This window comes from Castor canadensis, chromosome X (assembly GCF_047511655.1).
Source record: "Castor canadensis chromosome X, mCasCan1.hap1v2, whole genome shotgun sequence".
NCBI lineage: Eukaryota > Metazoa > Chordata > Mammalia > Rodentia > Castoridae > Castor > Castor canadensis.
This window is the reverse complement of record NC_133405.1, coordinates 126,935,331-126,951,652: the sequence shown is the minus strand read 5'-3', so window position 1 is coordinate 126,951,652 and position 16,322 is coordinate 126,935,331. Positions and strand designations below refer to the sequence as shown.

The 16,322-nt window shown below is 39.2% G+C and overlaps 1 protein-coding gene across 2 annotated transcripts in view; it reads left to right on the top strand.

The window, feature by feature from the left end:
* The first annotated feature begins 1,570 nt into the window (after positions 1-1,570).
* Positions 1,571-16,322, top strand: part of Cdkl5 (cyclin dependent kinase like 5) — a 165,589-nt gene continuing 150,837 nt past the window's right edge. For both annotated transcript variants that reach the window (XM_074064365.1, XM_074064364.1), the window contains exon 1: positions 1,571-1,697. The gene's annotated coding sequence lies outside the window, so the exon portion shown is untranslated. The remainder of the gene's footprint in view (positions 1,698-16,322) is intronic.

Genomic DNA, 16,322 nt, shown 5'->3' with positions numbered 1-16,322 from the left:
AAATTGTCCCAGAATTCTGGCTACACATGGGTAGAAGCCTGAGGTCACAACACTGTTACTTTGTATTTGGAGGAGGCAGGAGCCTCTGCAAAGCCCTCTGCTGTTGCTTCTGACTCCATTTTTCCCTCACTGCCAATTCACTGTTCCTACCTGTAAAATATTCTAATATGCTTCCTGAAAAGCTGACGAAAAAGCAGGTACCGTCATTTCCTCATCAAATATTCACCATGTTATGAAAAAAGTAAACGTTATTGGCCTGGAACGGAGTGGCCAAACCCATCATATTGCTACATGTCGCTATCAGATTTGAGGCAAGAATACATTAAATGGATTTCATACACGATATCTATTTATTATAATACTGCATATTTCTAATTGGCTAGCTGGCTGTAGGACCTCATATACTGCCTATCTTCTGTGCTTTCCCTAAAATCCAGATAATACACGATTTTTCCTCTTTGCCTTTGTAAGTGGAAATCTTTATACAGCTTTATTTAGATGTTTGCAATGTCTCTTCAAAAAATAATATTTTTCTTAATTTTAAAAAGTGGTATTGGAAATATGTCTCCTATCTCATCACCTCTTCATCCTCTCCATCTTCATTGGAAACTTTATCCACGGTGGCTGTTAAGATCTTTACATTTCTACTGACCGGGCGATGTCTTCATTGCTTTCACACTAGTTGGGGAATCTTGTATGGCAGGAAGTAGAGCTACGGGTTTGCTGCTGCTTGCAGCAGCCCCCTTTCACATGTGCCGAGTTGCTGTGTAAGGACTCCTCGCGCTGCTAGTTCTTTTCTCCTAAGCCACCCAAGGGATCGCAGGTAGCGGGATGAGTGTTGTGGGTGAATATATGTGTATGTTGGTGTGTGCCGTGTGTGTGTGTGTGTGTGTGTGTGTGTGTGTGTGTGTACGCACAGCTGCAACAGTTAGGCAGCAGCTGCAGAGGACTTCGATATCATTTTTAACAACAGAGATAAACCACCCTCCATCCTTTATTTCTAAGCGGTGCCTCGGCTACCGCTCTAAATGTTCTCTCCACCCCCCACCCTCACCCCCGCCTCACGGGTCCCTCCGAAGGGAGGCCAGGATAGCTTGCGCTGCAGGCAGGATTCCCCCTTTTTTTCCGCAGTGACAGGCGGATCCTGGCCCCCACCCCCACCCCCGCAGCTACCCCTTTTTCAGTCACGATCTCCCCTCGTTTTGTCCCCCGCCCCTCTCCCCCCACCCCAAGCGTCAGCTCTCAGCTTGTGCCCCGCCTCTCACATCCTCACAGCCCATGTTGCTAGGGCCTGGCGGGACAACCAAACCTGGTGAGCCAGGAGGCGCGGTGCGCGCGTGCGCGCGCAGGAGAGCTTGTACAAGAAACCAGCGTCCTTAGACTTTGGGGATTCGAGCACGAGCAGCGCGGGCGGGAGGCGCGGGCCCGAGCCTGAGGACGAGCTCTCTCTCTTCATTGGTTTCTATTAGAAGTGGGCGGGGATGAGGCGGGACCTGGTGGGGCTTGACAAGCTTTTCTATTGGTTTGAGTGGACAGGTCGGGGCGGGGCAGTTAGCAAATTAGGCTGCGCGTTCGCCTCTGTGAGAGGGCGGGGCTGGAGGGTTCGATTAGTTGTCGCTGCCGCTGGGGAAGGTAAAGCGGTGACGGCGGCCTCTGGAGCTGTGAGGTCCCTGGCTGCAGGTGGGGGACTCTAAGGGGTGAGTAATTGTGCCCGCCCTCCAGGCCTTCTTACCTTCACATGGGCCTTGTGTCCGCCAGCTTCTCCCGAGAGAGAGGACCCACCCGGTCTCCTTGGGCGGGCGAGAGAAGCGGCGGTGGTGTCAGTCGCTCCAGAACGGGGCGACTGGGCGAGGGCGTCCCAACCCGCAGTGGCTCTTCCTTGGCGACACTTGGTTTCCCAAGGGGCTGGGGCCGTATTTTGTGGTGCGGGGAAGCGAGAGGGTGTGAAAGAGGGGCGGCGGGTCGAAGCCACCCCGCGGGGCTCCACTCAGCGACGGGTCTGCGGCGTCCCCGCCCCGCCGCCCCCGCGGCGCGAGCTCTCGGGGGCTTGCGACGAGGGAAGCCCTTTTCCGCTGGCGCCGAGGAGGGGCCAGAGTGCCGGAGCCCCCCGCGCAAGATTCGAGAGAGCCCGGACCCGCCAGGGGTTGCGAATTTGCGGCCCCGGTCCTCCTGACCTTGGCTGCCCGAGAGGGTGGGCGAGCGACCTGCCTCCAACCCCGAGGTTCCAGCAACCTTCCCGAACAAGTTTTAGCATTGCTATGAAGTTCACGACTGGCCTGGTGGGGAGAAGCAAAAAATTGGCCCCTTCTCAGACCTTCATACTTTTGAACCCTCATCGAAATTGAATCCCGGGGCTTGGAACCGTCTCCCAGAAAGAACAGGTCCTTCTCTCACTGACACGTTTTGTGCCCACGTTGGGGTAAAAAATAACCTGAATATATTTCATTGTAAAGGCAGATCTTCCTCTAGGGTTTTGTTTCTCGCTTCACTTGAGTGTTAAAGCACAGATGCTTGAATAAGAAAAGCCTTACCTTAGTATCTCTACAGAGATTGGACGGATGCTGTGATATTTAAGTTGTTGCACATCAGTATTCTGCTAACACAATTTATTTTAATTGGCTGAAATTTAAGCTGATTTTAGAAAGTATTGTTGACACAGAATAATTTCTTGACGTGCATCTGAATTAGATTTGTTTGAACGTAATGCCTGTGTAGTTAATGTAAAAGATTACACAAATTAATTTGAGAGCATTTGACTGAAAAAGAAGACATAAATATGTATAGAATATAGAATTATGGTTTTAGGTAACATCTGCTGGATCAGTCCCAGCTTGTTCCTTTCTTGCTGTAGGGTTACAAAAAAGACAGCTTCACCGACACTATTCGGAATTACACGTGAATGCCATTTAGATGTAAATTTGTTTTTAATTCCTTTAAATGTTTTAAAATCTTTTCATAAAATGTGGAGGCTGCATTTGCTTGTTCATGTATGTTTCGTGAAGTGGATAGTGTAATCTTGTATTTAACAACTCAATTTGAGTTCATCAATAAAATATTTAAAAGGTGTGCGCTTTTTGAGAATATGATATTTAATAGCCAGCTAACAAGCCTTTTAATTTCTTTATTAACGGTACTATTTTAGGTTTAAGCATTTTTGGTGTTGACACTGGAACCGGAGTAAGGAAGCCTGCAGCAGTTATTACCAGCTTGACACCACCAGTGGGTGTTTCTGTTGACAAATGCAGGGAAGAGAACATTTGGGAAGGAAATCTTGTTTTTGGGGAGTGAGGGGTGGGGGGTGGAGATGGTGGTGGTGAGTGAGAGGGGAAGTAGCCAGAAGAGAGAAGCTGTAGAACTAAAGCTGCCAGCACTGTGTATGCTGAGCATTTCACAAGTACAAGGAAACCTAATTAGGGGGAAAAGATTCTGTTTGGCTGTATTAAATAATAGAACTCCAAAAGAAGCATACTAAATAAAGTTAACCATTCCAAGAGTGTTAAATAATCTGCCGGTTCAGGGTAGTTAGACGGGGGTCCTCAATTGGAAAGGGTATCAAATCCCTTTGAATTATCTTGCCTTTTTAACCTAATCCGTGCAAAGGCTAATTTGATATATATGTACAAATAAAAGCAGTTTAGTGTCCTAATTTTGTTTATTTAGCATATTTCCTAAGCCTAGTTTTTTATAAAGAAAATTTGATATATTAAAAAACATTAGAAATAGTATTCTTTCTCCAGAGAACATTAGTTTTTTCCCTGCTCAGGCGTATAATTTCTCATGCTTAGAAGCTTGTAGGGAATTTTTCCCCCTTATCTTGAGTTTTTGATTTTTACTTATGCAAGTTCCTTAAGTAAATCGTCCATTGTTTTCATTGTAATGTTCTTGGAGTTTAAATCAGAGTGGCATCTACTGTGTTTTGGATTTTAAAGGAAAGGTTCCCATTGGAAGAAATTGCAAGGCCATCTCACATAGATGAGTAATAGAAGGTTGATTGCGAGTAAGATGTGTTCTGTTCCAAATATGCTGCATGGGGATAAGGCAGTTTTATTTAACAGGAACCAGATTTTACATGGTATTGCTATTTTGAAGGTGCAGTATTCTTACATTACAAACTGAAATACAGAGATGGAGAAATTCCTTTAAGTATGCTTTTCTCCCCCAGCCTTATTTTCCCACTGTGGCCAAGAATCTATGAGAGACTCTCAATAATAGTTGCATTGTTGGACACGACAGTGGCTTCTTTTGCAGAGTTAACCTTTCATAATGATTTATGTTTTAGTTTACTGTGTAGTAGAAAATTCAGCTATATCCAAAAATTGGCTTGAAGGAAATTTTTAAATAAGTGAACAGGAAAAAGTAAGTTTTTTATAGCATGTCTGTTAGAATTTTACCTTTCCCCCTTTCCACTTTGACAATTTTGGTGGTTATCTTAATTTCTTCTAAAGATTAGAAGGTGTGCTAATATAGTACTTTATTTTTGGAAGTTAGCGTGGGGATGTGACTTTTTCATGTAATAAATTGATGTCAATAATGAGGTGTTTAAGAACAAATGAATTCACATGCATAGACCCACATGTACCCTTAACGTTGGTACAAAAATAGCAAAATTTGAAATATTAAATTGCTCTGAGTAGAAAAGGCTGTTTACTTAGAATTAGATATTTTAGATTTTGAAGTTTTATTTGGGCAACATTAAATAATTCGACAGCATCAAATGTCTTGATAGAGGAGATACAAACTCAAAATTCTTTATCATCTGATGATGGTATCAATTGGACCACATATTTCAATTAAGGAGGGCTGAGATGTAGCTCAGTGGTAGAGTGCAAAGCCTTGGATTGGATACTAGGGGAGAGGGTCTACATTTAAACTCGCCGGAGGCTTTTCTACTTTTCATTTCTTCATGCTGAGATGAACTTGGGGGCAATTCTTCTGTCAGTGAGTGTGAAAACTGAGGGTGAGGACCTTCTATCTAAAGAGACGGATAACATTCAAACATTTTAGATTTGGGTATTAACAGAAAATTATTTATTATGTTAAAAAGATCTAGCCCATTCAGGTCTTTGAATTTTATTGTCAACACTTTGAATTAAGCTCTTCCGTAAGAAACATTTGTGTTTGAGATAGTTCTAATCAGGGTGAAGTTTTGGGTCTTTTTTGCATAGTCTTCTGAATAACTCTTACAATATTGCATTTATTGAACCTTACTAAATAACATACTGTGGTAAGTTATCTATTCGCTTGAGTATATGTGTATGTATGTGTGTTCTCACAGCATCTCTCTGAGGTAGATGTTTTTCTGATTTCATATATATATATATATATATATATATATATATATATATATATATATAAAACAAAAAGGTCCAGAGAAATAATTTGTACAGATTAGGCAGCTGGTCGGTAGAAGAGGCAAAATTGTCATCCAAACCCGTCTGACTTGAAGTTGTACTCTTCAAAACCATGCTTTCTGCTTCTCTTTAGGAATCTGATTCCCCAAAAATGTTTTGTGTTCCCACTGTACATCCTAACAGGGGAGATAGTGTAGGTGTAAATATGCTTCCTGGATTTGATGGATTACATTGGCAAGGCTGTCTGACCTTTCATGACATGTGGGGCTGGACTCAGATCCATCAGGATGGCTGGATAGGAGAACTGGAAGTGCAGACTCTTCTAACACAGGGTCATTAATTCTGTGTCTTCATAAATAAAGGTTGTGCATAATCATTATGTCCAAAATGAGGTAACTTTCTAATTAACCACTTAGTATTTCATGTTTCCGCATGTTCCATTATAACTTTTGACTCACTTTGATTAAATTTACTATACCAATAAAGATGTATCTATGAAGATACTCTTTGAATTGAATTTTGTGGTTTAGACATACTCTTGAAGTAAACTAGCAGCTGTTACAATTTCCAGGAGGGCATATTTTCTGTAATTATGCCCAGTAAAATAAAATCTGAATGTGAAGACTACAAAGATATGGTATTGTTATTCCTTAATACATGAAGGTTGAACTCTGATGAAAATTTTTGTACTTGAAGGTAGAATTTTATACTTAAAGCTTCTTGTGATTATTTTGTTTTAACAAGACCCATCATTAAGAGAGCTAACAGTTACTTATCCTAAAAGAACACTTAGAGATCCATGAGAGAGAGGAAAAGGACTAAGCATCTTTTTCTGTAGTTGATAAAAATCACTATTGTCACTTATTAAAGTTGGAAAGTAGTGATGAATATCATTAGAGCCTAAGGGCCAGAAATCCTCTTGGCCAAAGCCAGACAGATATTCTACACAGATGGGGCCTGTATATAAGTTTTTAAAAATTTCTTTACAATGTACAGTTTTCCAATATGCATTTGAACAGTTTTATTGAGGTGTGGTTTTCATGTTATAAAATTCACCCTTTTAAGTGTACTAGTTAGCTAGTGATACTTTAGTAAATTTATGGAGTTGCATAATCATTACTATAATCTAGTTTTAGAACATTTCCATTATCACCCCCCCAAAAAAAGATCTCTCCTGCCAACATGAATTTTTTGTAACTTTATTTACTTACTTAACCTAGATCCTTTAATCATCTGACAATGTTAAAGAAAATCATCTTAGATAAATAGATCATAGATCTTAAATTATGTCTTTTAAAAATGTCTTATACAAATTGTCATTTTTTTGTATTTTCAATATTTGGCCTAAGTATAACATACTCTGAAGTAGCTAGGATTACAGGCATGAGCCATGGGTACCCTGCTCCTTTTTTTGCTTTAGTTATTTTTCAGATAGGCTATCATGTTTTTTGCCCATGGCTGACCTCTGACTGTAGTCCCTACGCCTCCCAAGTAGTTGGGTGACATGTGTGCTTCCATGTCTGGCTTATTTGTTGAAATAGGGTCTTGCTACCAACACCCCCCCACACCCAACACACATTATAGGCCTGTACCACCATGCCTAACTTGATTTTATTTTGATTTGTTCTTTTTTTTTTAAATGGCAAATAACAATGATCTTGGGGATATATTGGAAATGCAGAGGAAAGAAATCAAGGTAAAGTAATGAAATTCTTGTGCAAGGAAAAGTTATTTTCAGATTTAAGACCATGTGCAAAATCATTGATTTTCTTGATTTTAAACCAATGACATTGTGCATTTTATTATTTGAGCTCTAACCTTCCTTGACAGATCATGTCTACTGTGCATGCTGTAGAGTAACCTTCATCAAATTCAAGTATTCAAACACATTATATACTTTCTGCATTGCTTCAGATTGTTGTGAGTTTTAGAAATTGTCTAGAAATGGCTTTCCTGCTTGCATCATTTTCTTAGTTACTTTTTAGTGTGGGCTAGGTAGTAAAGCCAACTTGGGAACATAGAGCATGATAAAATTGTTTCATACACAGGCTAATCTCTGCAGTGTTGTGAGGTGTTTGTCTTTGCTCAATGTATTGCTTGTGTAGATGGGGAATGCTCATAGGATAACTTTAAGGGATGTTATTTTGGGTACATATAATAGAGGAATGCAATGGTTGGTTGGAAGTAAAGTGTTTTGAAAATTGTCTTTTCATTGCTTTTAGATGAACATTTCTATAAGGGAAAGTAACCTTTACAAGTGTTAGGCAGGTGAATCAATAAATCTTTGGTAGATTGTATCAAGATTTTGAATATCAAACAGATTAGATATACTGTACTGGTCTAATATTAATAGTTTACTGTCAATTCAATCATAACTGGTTTGAAATAGGCTTGCTTTTTAACAGTTATGTCTATGATTTTTTTTATTACTTTGTATCCTCTGTAAGAGAGAGACTTAATATCCAATAGTAAGCTATGAAGTGCTTTTTGACAATGTAATTTGTTTATTTTTTGGTGGTACTAGAGTTTGAACTCAGGGCCTTGTGCTTGCTAGGAAGGTGCTCTACCACTTGACTCACACCTCCAGCCCTACAGTGTAACTTTTTGATATAGAGGAAGATAGTGGTTTTGATATTAAGAACAACTGTGAAAACATATGAAGGAATACATTATGATTTTTTTTAAAAGATTGCCTTAAATTAGGTAACTTGTAGTTTCAGATCTCAGTTTTGGGTTTGTATTATGTCTAAAGATTAGGTTCTTGGCAGTGTGAGATTATATTATAATAATCTGAGCAAACACACACACACTCATATGAAGATATGGCAGATAAAAATGGTGATAAGTAATAGCTGAACAACTTACTGACTTAGATTTACCCAATTACCCTGACATTGGCCAGTTGTAGGAACTAGTTTTCTGATGAATAGAACCCTTCAGAGATTAGCAGAGCTGGTTCGGATGTGACATATCCTAGAATTTATCCCCAGAGACTCCACCCTGGTTTGTCAGCTTCTTGTGGGACATATTAACTTCAAGTGCTAGTAATTATTTTTAATAATAATATCAATAAAATCAAGTTGAGCAATGTACTCAAAAAGAAAAAGGTGAATCTTAATTGTACTCACCGAAAATGGCTGAAATAGACAAAAACTGATTTTGTACAAATTGGTATTTCACATTTATTTCTAAAGCAATGTCTTAAATCCTGAGGTTCTGTCCTTCTTTCATTAAGCAAATATTTAATGAGTACCTACTGTGTGCCAGCCAGTGCTAGAGGCTGCATCAAGTAATAAATAAGACAGAAGTAGGCCCTGCTCTCCAAGAATCTACATGGAGGCAGAGGGAAAGTACAGGGCTGAATGGGAGTAAATAATGGGTTATGGTGGAGAATCTGGCTTCTGCATTTGGTAAAGAAGAGCCACCCTGATGAAGTAACCTTTAAGCAGAACTTGAAGGATACGAAGAGTTTGGTCTAGTTGGGGAAATAAGTTTTCCACACAGAAGGTACAAGTGCACAGAGACAAGGTGAGAGAGCTAGAAGCTTTTGAAAAACAGAATCTTTTTTCTTTTTAATTTTTATTTTATTCATATGTGCATACAATGTTTGGGTCATTTCTTCCCCCTTCCCCCCCAGCCCCCTCCCTTACTCCCCTCTCACGCCCCCCATCCCCCGCTCCCTCCCTTACCCCCCCTTACCCGTCCCTACCCGGCAAAAACTATTTTGCCCTTATCTCTAATTTTGTTGAAGAGAGAGTATAAGCAATAATAGGAAGAAACAAGGGTTTTTGCTAGTTGAGATAAGTATAGCTATACAGGGAGTTGACTTGATTGATTTCCTGTGCATGTGTGTTACCTTCGAGGTTAATTCTTTTTGATCTGACCTTTTCTCTAGTTCCTGGTCCCCTTCTCCTATTGGCCTCAGTTGCTTTAAAGTATCTGCTTTAGTTTCTCTGCTTTGAGGGCAACAAATGCTATCTAGTTTTTTAGGTGTTTTACCTCTCCTCATACCTCCCTTGTATGCTCTCGCTTTATCATGTGATCAAAGTCCAATCCCCTTGTTGTGTTTGCCCTTGATCTAATGTCTGCATATGAAGGAGAACATACGATTTTTGGTCTTTTGGGCCAGGCTAACCTCACTTAGAATGATGTTCTCCAATTCTATCCATTTACCAGTGAATGATAGCATTTCATTCTTCTTCGTGGCTGCATAAAATTCCATTGTGTATAAATACCACCTTTTCTTAATCCATTCGTCAGTAGTGGGGCATCTTGGCTGTTTCCATAACTTGGCTATTGTGAATAGTGCTGCAATAAACATGGGTGTGCAGGTGCCTCTGGAGTAACCTGTGTCACAGTCTTTTGGGTATATCCCCAAGAGTGGTATTGCTGGATCAAATGGTAGATCAATGTTTAGCTTTTTAAGTAGCCTCCAAATTTTTTTCCAGAGTGGTTGTGCTAATTTACATTCCCACCAGCAATGTAAGAGGGTTCCTTTTTCCCCCGCATCCTCGCCAACACCTGTTGTTAGTGGTATTGCTAATGATGGCTATTCTAACAGGGGTGAGGTGCAATCTTAGTGTGGTTTTAATTTGCATTTCCTTTATTGCTAGAGATGGTGAGCATTTTTTCATGTGTTTTTTGGCCATTTGAATTTCTTCTTTTGAGAAAGTTCTGTTTAGTTCACTTGCCCATTTCTTTATTGGTTCATTAGTTTTGGGAGAATTTAGTTTTTTAAGTTCCCTATATATTCTGGTTATCAGTCCTTTGTCTGATGTGTAGCTGGCCAATGTTTTTTTCCTACTCTGTGGGTGTTCTCTTCAGTTTAGAGACCATTTCTTTTGTTGAGCAGAAGCTTTTTAGTTTTATGAAGTCCCATTTATCTATGTTATCTCTTAGTTGCTGAGCTGCTGGGGTTCCATTGATAAAGTTCTTGCCTATACCTATTAATTCCAGAGTATTTCCTACTCTTTCCTGTACCAACTTTAGAGTTTGGGGTCTGATATTCAGATCCTTGATCCATTTTGAGTTAATATTGGTATAGGGTGATACACATGGATCTAGTTTCACTTTTTGCAGACTGCTAACCAGTTTTCCCAGCAGTTTTTGTTGAAGAGACTGGTTTTTCTCCATCATATATTTTTAGCGCCTTTGTCAAAGACAAGTTGGTTATAGTTGTGTGGCTTCATATCTGGGTCCTCTATTCTGTTCCTCTGGTCTTCATGTCAAAACAGAATCTTTTTAAATAACTGGAAGAAATCCCAAAGGGCTGGAAAATAGGAAAGCAAGTGATAAAGCAGAAGTAGGTAGAGGCCAGATCTTAAGAAGGCTTAGTAGGCCCAGTGTTGGGGTTTTAAACTTGTCCTGTCTCCTGGGACTGTTTTTTTTTTTATTTTTCTTTTGATGGTATTGGGGTTTGAACTCTAGCCCTCATGCTTGCTAGGCAGGCACTCTACCACTTGAGCCACTCTGCCAGCCCTCTTCTGTGAAACTATTGAACGTTGTAAGCAGGGATATGACATGAAATGCTACAAAAGGTCAAGAGTTTTAGCTCAATGGAATCTTAATAATTTGCCAAAAGGTCATAATCTCTGCATGGTAAAATATTCTTCCCTCATGTCATTAAAATTTTTGCAACTGCTTCCTTGATTGTCATTTATGGTAGTCTTTTTAAAATTGTTTTTACAGAAATTAACTTTAGTTTTTCTAAAGATTCCTTTTATCCTTCACCATTCTGTTAACCTTATATAGGAATGTCATTTCTATTTATAACTGAATTAAAATAGTTTTTCTAACAGTTTTAGCTCTCTTCCATATTTAAACCTAAAACACCCCACCCCCAGACATCTTTAATCTGTTGAAGATATTTAATATTTTAACAAAAATCTTTCATTAAATATTAACATTAAATTTGCTTTATTTTTTGTTTTTACAAATACAATGTCATAGATCTAGTTTAATATTTTTCAGCGTGTATGATATTTCATACTTTGTGAAGTGTTTTTAGAGAATTTTGTTAATGTTTACAAGCACTGAGCTTCTGTGCCATTTTAAAGTCTGGTTCACTTTCTGTGACCTTGCCTTATTTTTGTGTTTGTGTGCCAGATTGGGGTTTGAACTCAGGGCCTCTCACTTGCTAGGCGGGTGCTGTACCATTTGAGCCATGCCTCTAGCCCCTTTTGCTTCGCTTGTTTTTTGAATAGGGTCTTATGGTTTTTGCCAAGATTGGCCTGGACCACAGTCCTCCTACTTACAAGTTCTGTGCAGCTGGGATGGCTGGCACATGCCACCATGCCCAGCTTATTGGTTGGGATGGGGTCTTGCTAACTTTTTGCCCAGGCTGGTCTTGAACCTTTATCCTCCTGGTTTCTGCCTCACAAGTAGCTGGGATTATAGGCTTGAGCCACTGAGCCTGGCCTGTGAACTTATCTTTTATATTGAACTGTTCTCTGTCAAACTTTTTGTTTCAGGCTAGCTTATATATATATGAAAGTTCTCTAAAAGCATTATTTTGTATATCCTGATTTCTTTCTTTCTCCTACAGTAATATTCCCAGTGTATTCAGTTTTTTTTAAGGAAATTTTCAGTCATGCTAAATTTTTGTGTGCCTTGATGATTGAATGAACATTTTTTCAGGTCTTCTTTGGTGTAAAGTTGTTAGTTCATGCTGGTATAGAATGTTGTTGCCCACTTTCCCTCTCCACATATGCAAAAAATAACCACAGCATCACATCCTTTTTCAACTATTTCCTTTGAAACCTACATTTTGATGCACCTTTAACTTAGTTCACTTTTGGCATGAGTTCTTAGGCTCTTTTGAATCACTCTATACCTGCTCAAGATTCTTTTGTTGTTTTAATCTTTTTTTTGGTGTTGGTAACTTGAAGAGTTTGAAATGGTTTGTGTCATTACTTTTTTCCACTTTCTGTCCAGTCCAGGCCATTTGTTTGGAAAGAGTTGCCCCATTTCTGATTTTAGAGTTTGAAACTGATTTTTTTTGCTAGGTTTTCTCTAGCATCCAGAGGTACTATCCTTGGCTTAGAGGTGTGTTTTCAAGTCTGTACTATATATAGGGTTGATAAATGAGGTCCAGACTGTCTTTTTTGGCCAGCCTAATGCAAGGGTAATGGTTTGGTTATCTGGGAGTCAATGTTACTGTTTAGGCAACTCAAAAAGATGTCCGTATCATGGTAAGTTATAGGGATACAGAGTCAAGCTATTATGTTCTGCCCTTATGGTGTTTGTAAGCCATCAGAAGAGGCCAAAAACAATGAGTAAAGTATTGGGTAGTTTACATGTTCCAGTGGAAATACAGGGTGCTGGTCCCCTAGGTGAGAAGAAGCAGACTTAACACAGACATGAAAGGATAGCCAGTGATTTCTGAGTGTGTGTGAAGAGTCTTAATGGAGATCCAGAATGTTAGGTGAAGAGAAGGGGTTTTCAAGCAGAGGGTATATTCAAGACTTGTGAATGGGCATATAAAGCTGGGAGAATTGTAAGAAACAATGTGAATTTATTCATTACATGCCTCGTTTTGATGCTTATTACCACAGCTACATCTCAGGATCTTGATTTTTTTCTTTATGGCCCTTATCCTGTCGATTTTAACTTTTACCTGAGAGTATCTGAAGGAAATATTAAAAACAGTAGTTTAAATAGGGGTAGGTCTTAGGAAAAATGGATAATCAGATGGTATTCATTTTCTACTATAAGCTCTGTGATGGTACAATGCCTAACTAGCATACAATAAATACTCAACAAACAGTTCTCTTGTGACGGGTGCCCTTTTCCTGCACCTTCCATCTCCTCATGCCAGTACCTTCTTCCTTGTTCAGTGGCTTCTATATCAGGTACCTATCTAGTAGTTCTTCTTTTTGCTCATCTTGTAGACATACCTGTCTTGTGTCTAGTCATCTGTCTAGGACATAACTGCTCTAAATTGGCTCTACATTGATACATGAACCAGTACTAATGGCTCCCTGTGGGGCTTCAGAAACTTTTGTACCAGTGTTTACATGTGAGGGGTGGCCAAAGTTGACAACTCTAAGGGTAACATTTTGATTTTTTTTTTCATGGTTTATTTCACAAGTTCATGGAAATGCTAAGTTCTGTTCCATAATAAGCTCGTGTGTGTGTATATACACTTATGTGTATATATTTACCATTAAGCAAAACTGACATTTGTGAAGATCATGCTTATTTATCATGTGGCTTAACACACACACCCCTAGATTACTAGTTATTTCCCCTAGACTGTGAAACTGGTTTTAAATATGTTACCACACTAAGGTAAAATATTGACCTTATGACAGTGACTTCACCAAAGAATCTGTCATACAATAGATAACTTTTTAGTTAGATGGAGCACTTTTTTAGCATGCTGTGGTAGACTTTTGCCATTTTGAGTTGCTCAGTGCTTTAAAAATATCCTTTCTACTTTTTGATAATTTTTCGAATTATAGGTTACACTTTCCCAGAAAACTTACATCCCAACTCTGTCTTACAGCTGGAATGCAGGCTTATGACCTGGATTTGATCAGTAAGTTACAGAATGGTGACTTACATACAGAAGTGAGCATTGTGAAGTGATGGTCATGTGCAGTTGAATTGATGACCTGGTGATCATGTTGACAGAGGAGTTTGGTGTTGAAGGAGTGGTAATAGCAGGGCTTATGAAATTCATTCTTGAGTGTTGTTAAGTGATGGTGGCAATAAAGTGTGTATGCAGTTTTTATTTACTGTCTTTTCTTTTCTCCCATTAGCTAGGATTTGTGGTTAGATGTCTGATAACAATTTCAGAATATTTTTAGCCATTATCTCTTTAAGTATTTCTTCTGTGCATTCTTTCTGTGATCTTAATTATGGTGTGTTAGGACCTTTGATTTTGTCCCACAGATCTTGATTGTTCTTCTTCCCCTACCCCAATTATTTCTTTCTCTGTATTTCAGTTGGGGAAACCTATATTGACCCATGGTCATGTTCACTGATGTCTTCCGTGGCAAGCCTGCTAAAGGCATTCTTGATTTCTCTTAAATGTTTTCCATTTGTAGCAGATTTATTTTATTCCTTATTACAGTTATTGTGCCATTTCTGTGCTGAAATTATCCATCTCATTTTGCAAGTCATTTTTCTTTTTGGTTAAAGTCCCAAACATAGTGATAAACAGTATTTTTAATTCCATTTTAGATGTTTCTTACATCTACTTGTGTCTGGTTCTGATAAGTTCTTTATCCTTTCTGAGTGTTTTTTTCCTTTGCCCTTTCTTATGCCTTGTGACTTTTAAAAATTGCCTGAAGCCTTATTGTGTAGAATACTAAACAGGTTTATAATTTTTATGTCTATACATGAACATGTTTTTCCTTCTGCTAGGCCTTTACTGCTGGTATTTGAGTTGATCTAGTTAAGAGTTGGTCTGGGTTTGAGTTTTTGTGTTGTATGGTTACTCCCAGTATACCTTGGGCTTCAGATTCTCTTATAGATACATTGTGTGTAGAATGGGAGTTAGTATCAGTGGAGATCAGGCTGGCTGTGCCCTACTCCAAAGTTTCTGTATTATATAGAACAGTAGCTTTCTGGCTGTACCTTGCCCTGAGTGACTCCATTTTATAAAACAGCAGTTTGCTCCATTTTGACTACAAATGCTGAGACTCTACATTTTGTATATGCAAGTAAATAATGACCATCTGTCTAGCAGAAACCATGAGGTAGACTGATAAATAACTTATTTATGCAAATAAGAGATTACCACCTATGAACTTAACAAATTAGATCAGGAACAAATTCATATTACCCAGAACATATCAGAAAAACTAGGCCCATGAACTTATTAGACACACCAGACCAATGAATGATGTAACCACCCCACTTGGATTATATAAAAGGAGGAATACCTAACACTGGGTATGGTGACATCCACCAACCCTTCATCAGACCATCTGATACATCCATCATAGATGGACAGATGATGAACTTCTGACTTGGATTCAACTCAGCATGATCCCCTTGCTTGACATGACCCATTAGAATTGCCAACTGCCCAGACCCAGTAAATTTGAAATCAGCTCTGTGCCTTGAACCATCTCTACATTTTGACACTGCTTTGTGTCAACAGCATTTTGTGTGGATTGTTATATGTCAACATCTAACCACCTACAGTGACTCTCTGCAGCTATATCATCTCTCTGCTGTTGCTTTTAGCAAGGGCCCTTTAAACCCCACAGCCACCTTAACCCTTTCTTAGTCATTCTCTAACCAATATATCATTGTATCAATTGTAATGTGTGATCTGAGTTAATAATTAAAATCTGAATAAAAGAACCTGTTTGTCAGTGACTCATGGCTATAAAGTAAAATCAGTAGCACTTGGTGAATCAAGGCAAACAAAATTGGTGAATTTGTTGTTATCTTTTTTTAGTGGCACTGGGGTTTGAACTCAGGGATTTATGCTTGCTAGGCAGGAACTCTTACTGCTTGAGCCACTCTGCCAGCCCTTTTTTGTGATGGGCTTTTTCGAGATAGGTTCTCCTGAACTATTTGCCCAGGGCTGACTTTGAACTGCAATCCTCCTGATCTCTGTCTCCTGAGTAGCTAGGATTACAGGCTTGAGCCACTGGTACCTGGCTAATTTATTGTTATTTAATAAATTTTGACATTGTGGAAAGATAAGAGTCCATTTATGTTTCTGAAATAGCTTGCTTGTGACACTGTTGCATTTTGAATTTTAGGTCTCCTTCTTTGTGCTTTAAGGAGTGTCTTTTTACATGTTTTTGTTCTCTTTGTCTCTTTTCTATTTTGTTGTTATTGTTCCTTTATTTCCCATTAAGCCTTGGGTTTAGGCCAAGTTCTAAGGTCTTGCCATTCCCCTGGCTATTGTGGTGTGCTCAGTGTGAAGTCTGCCCCTCTTTGGAAGTGATCATTGTCTTTGATTTCTGTGATAGATGGGGGGATTATCTGGGTGGAGTGCCCTCCTCC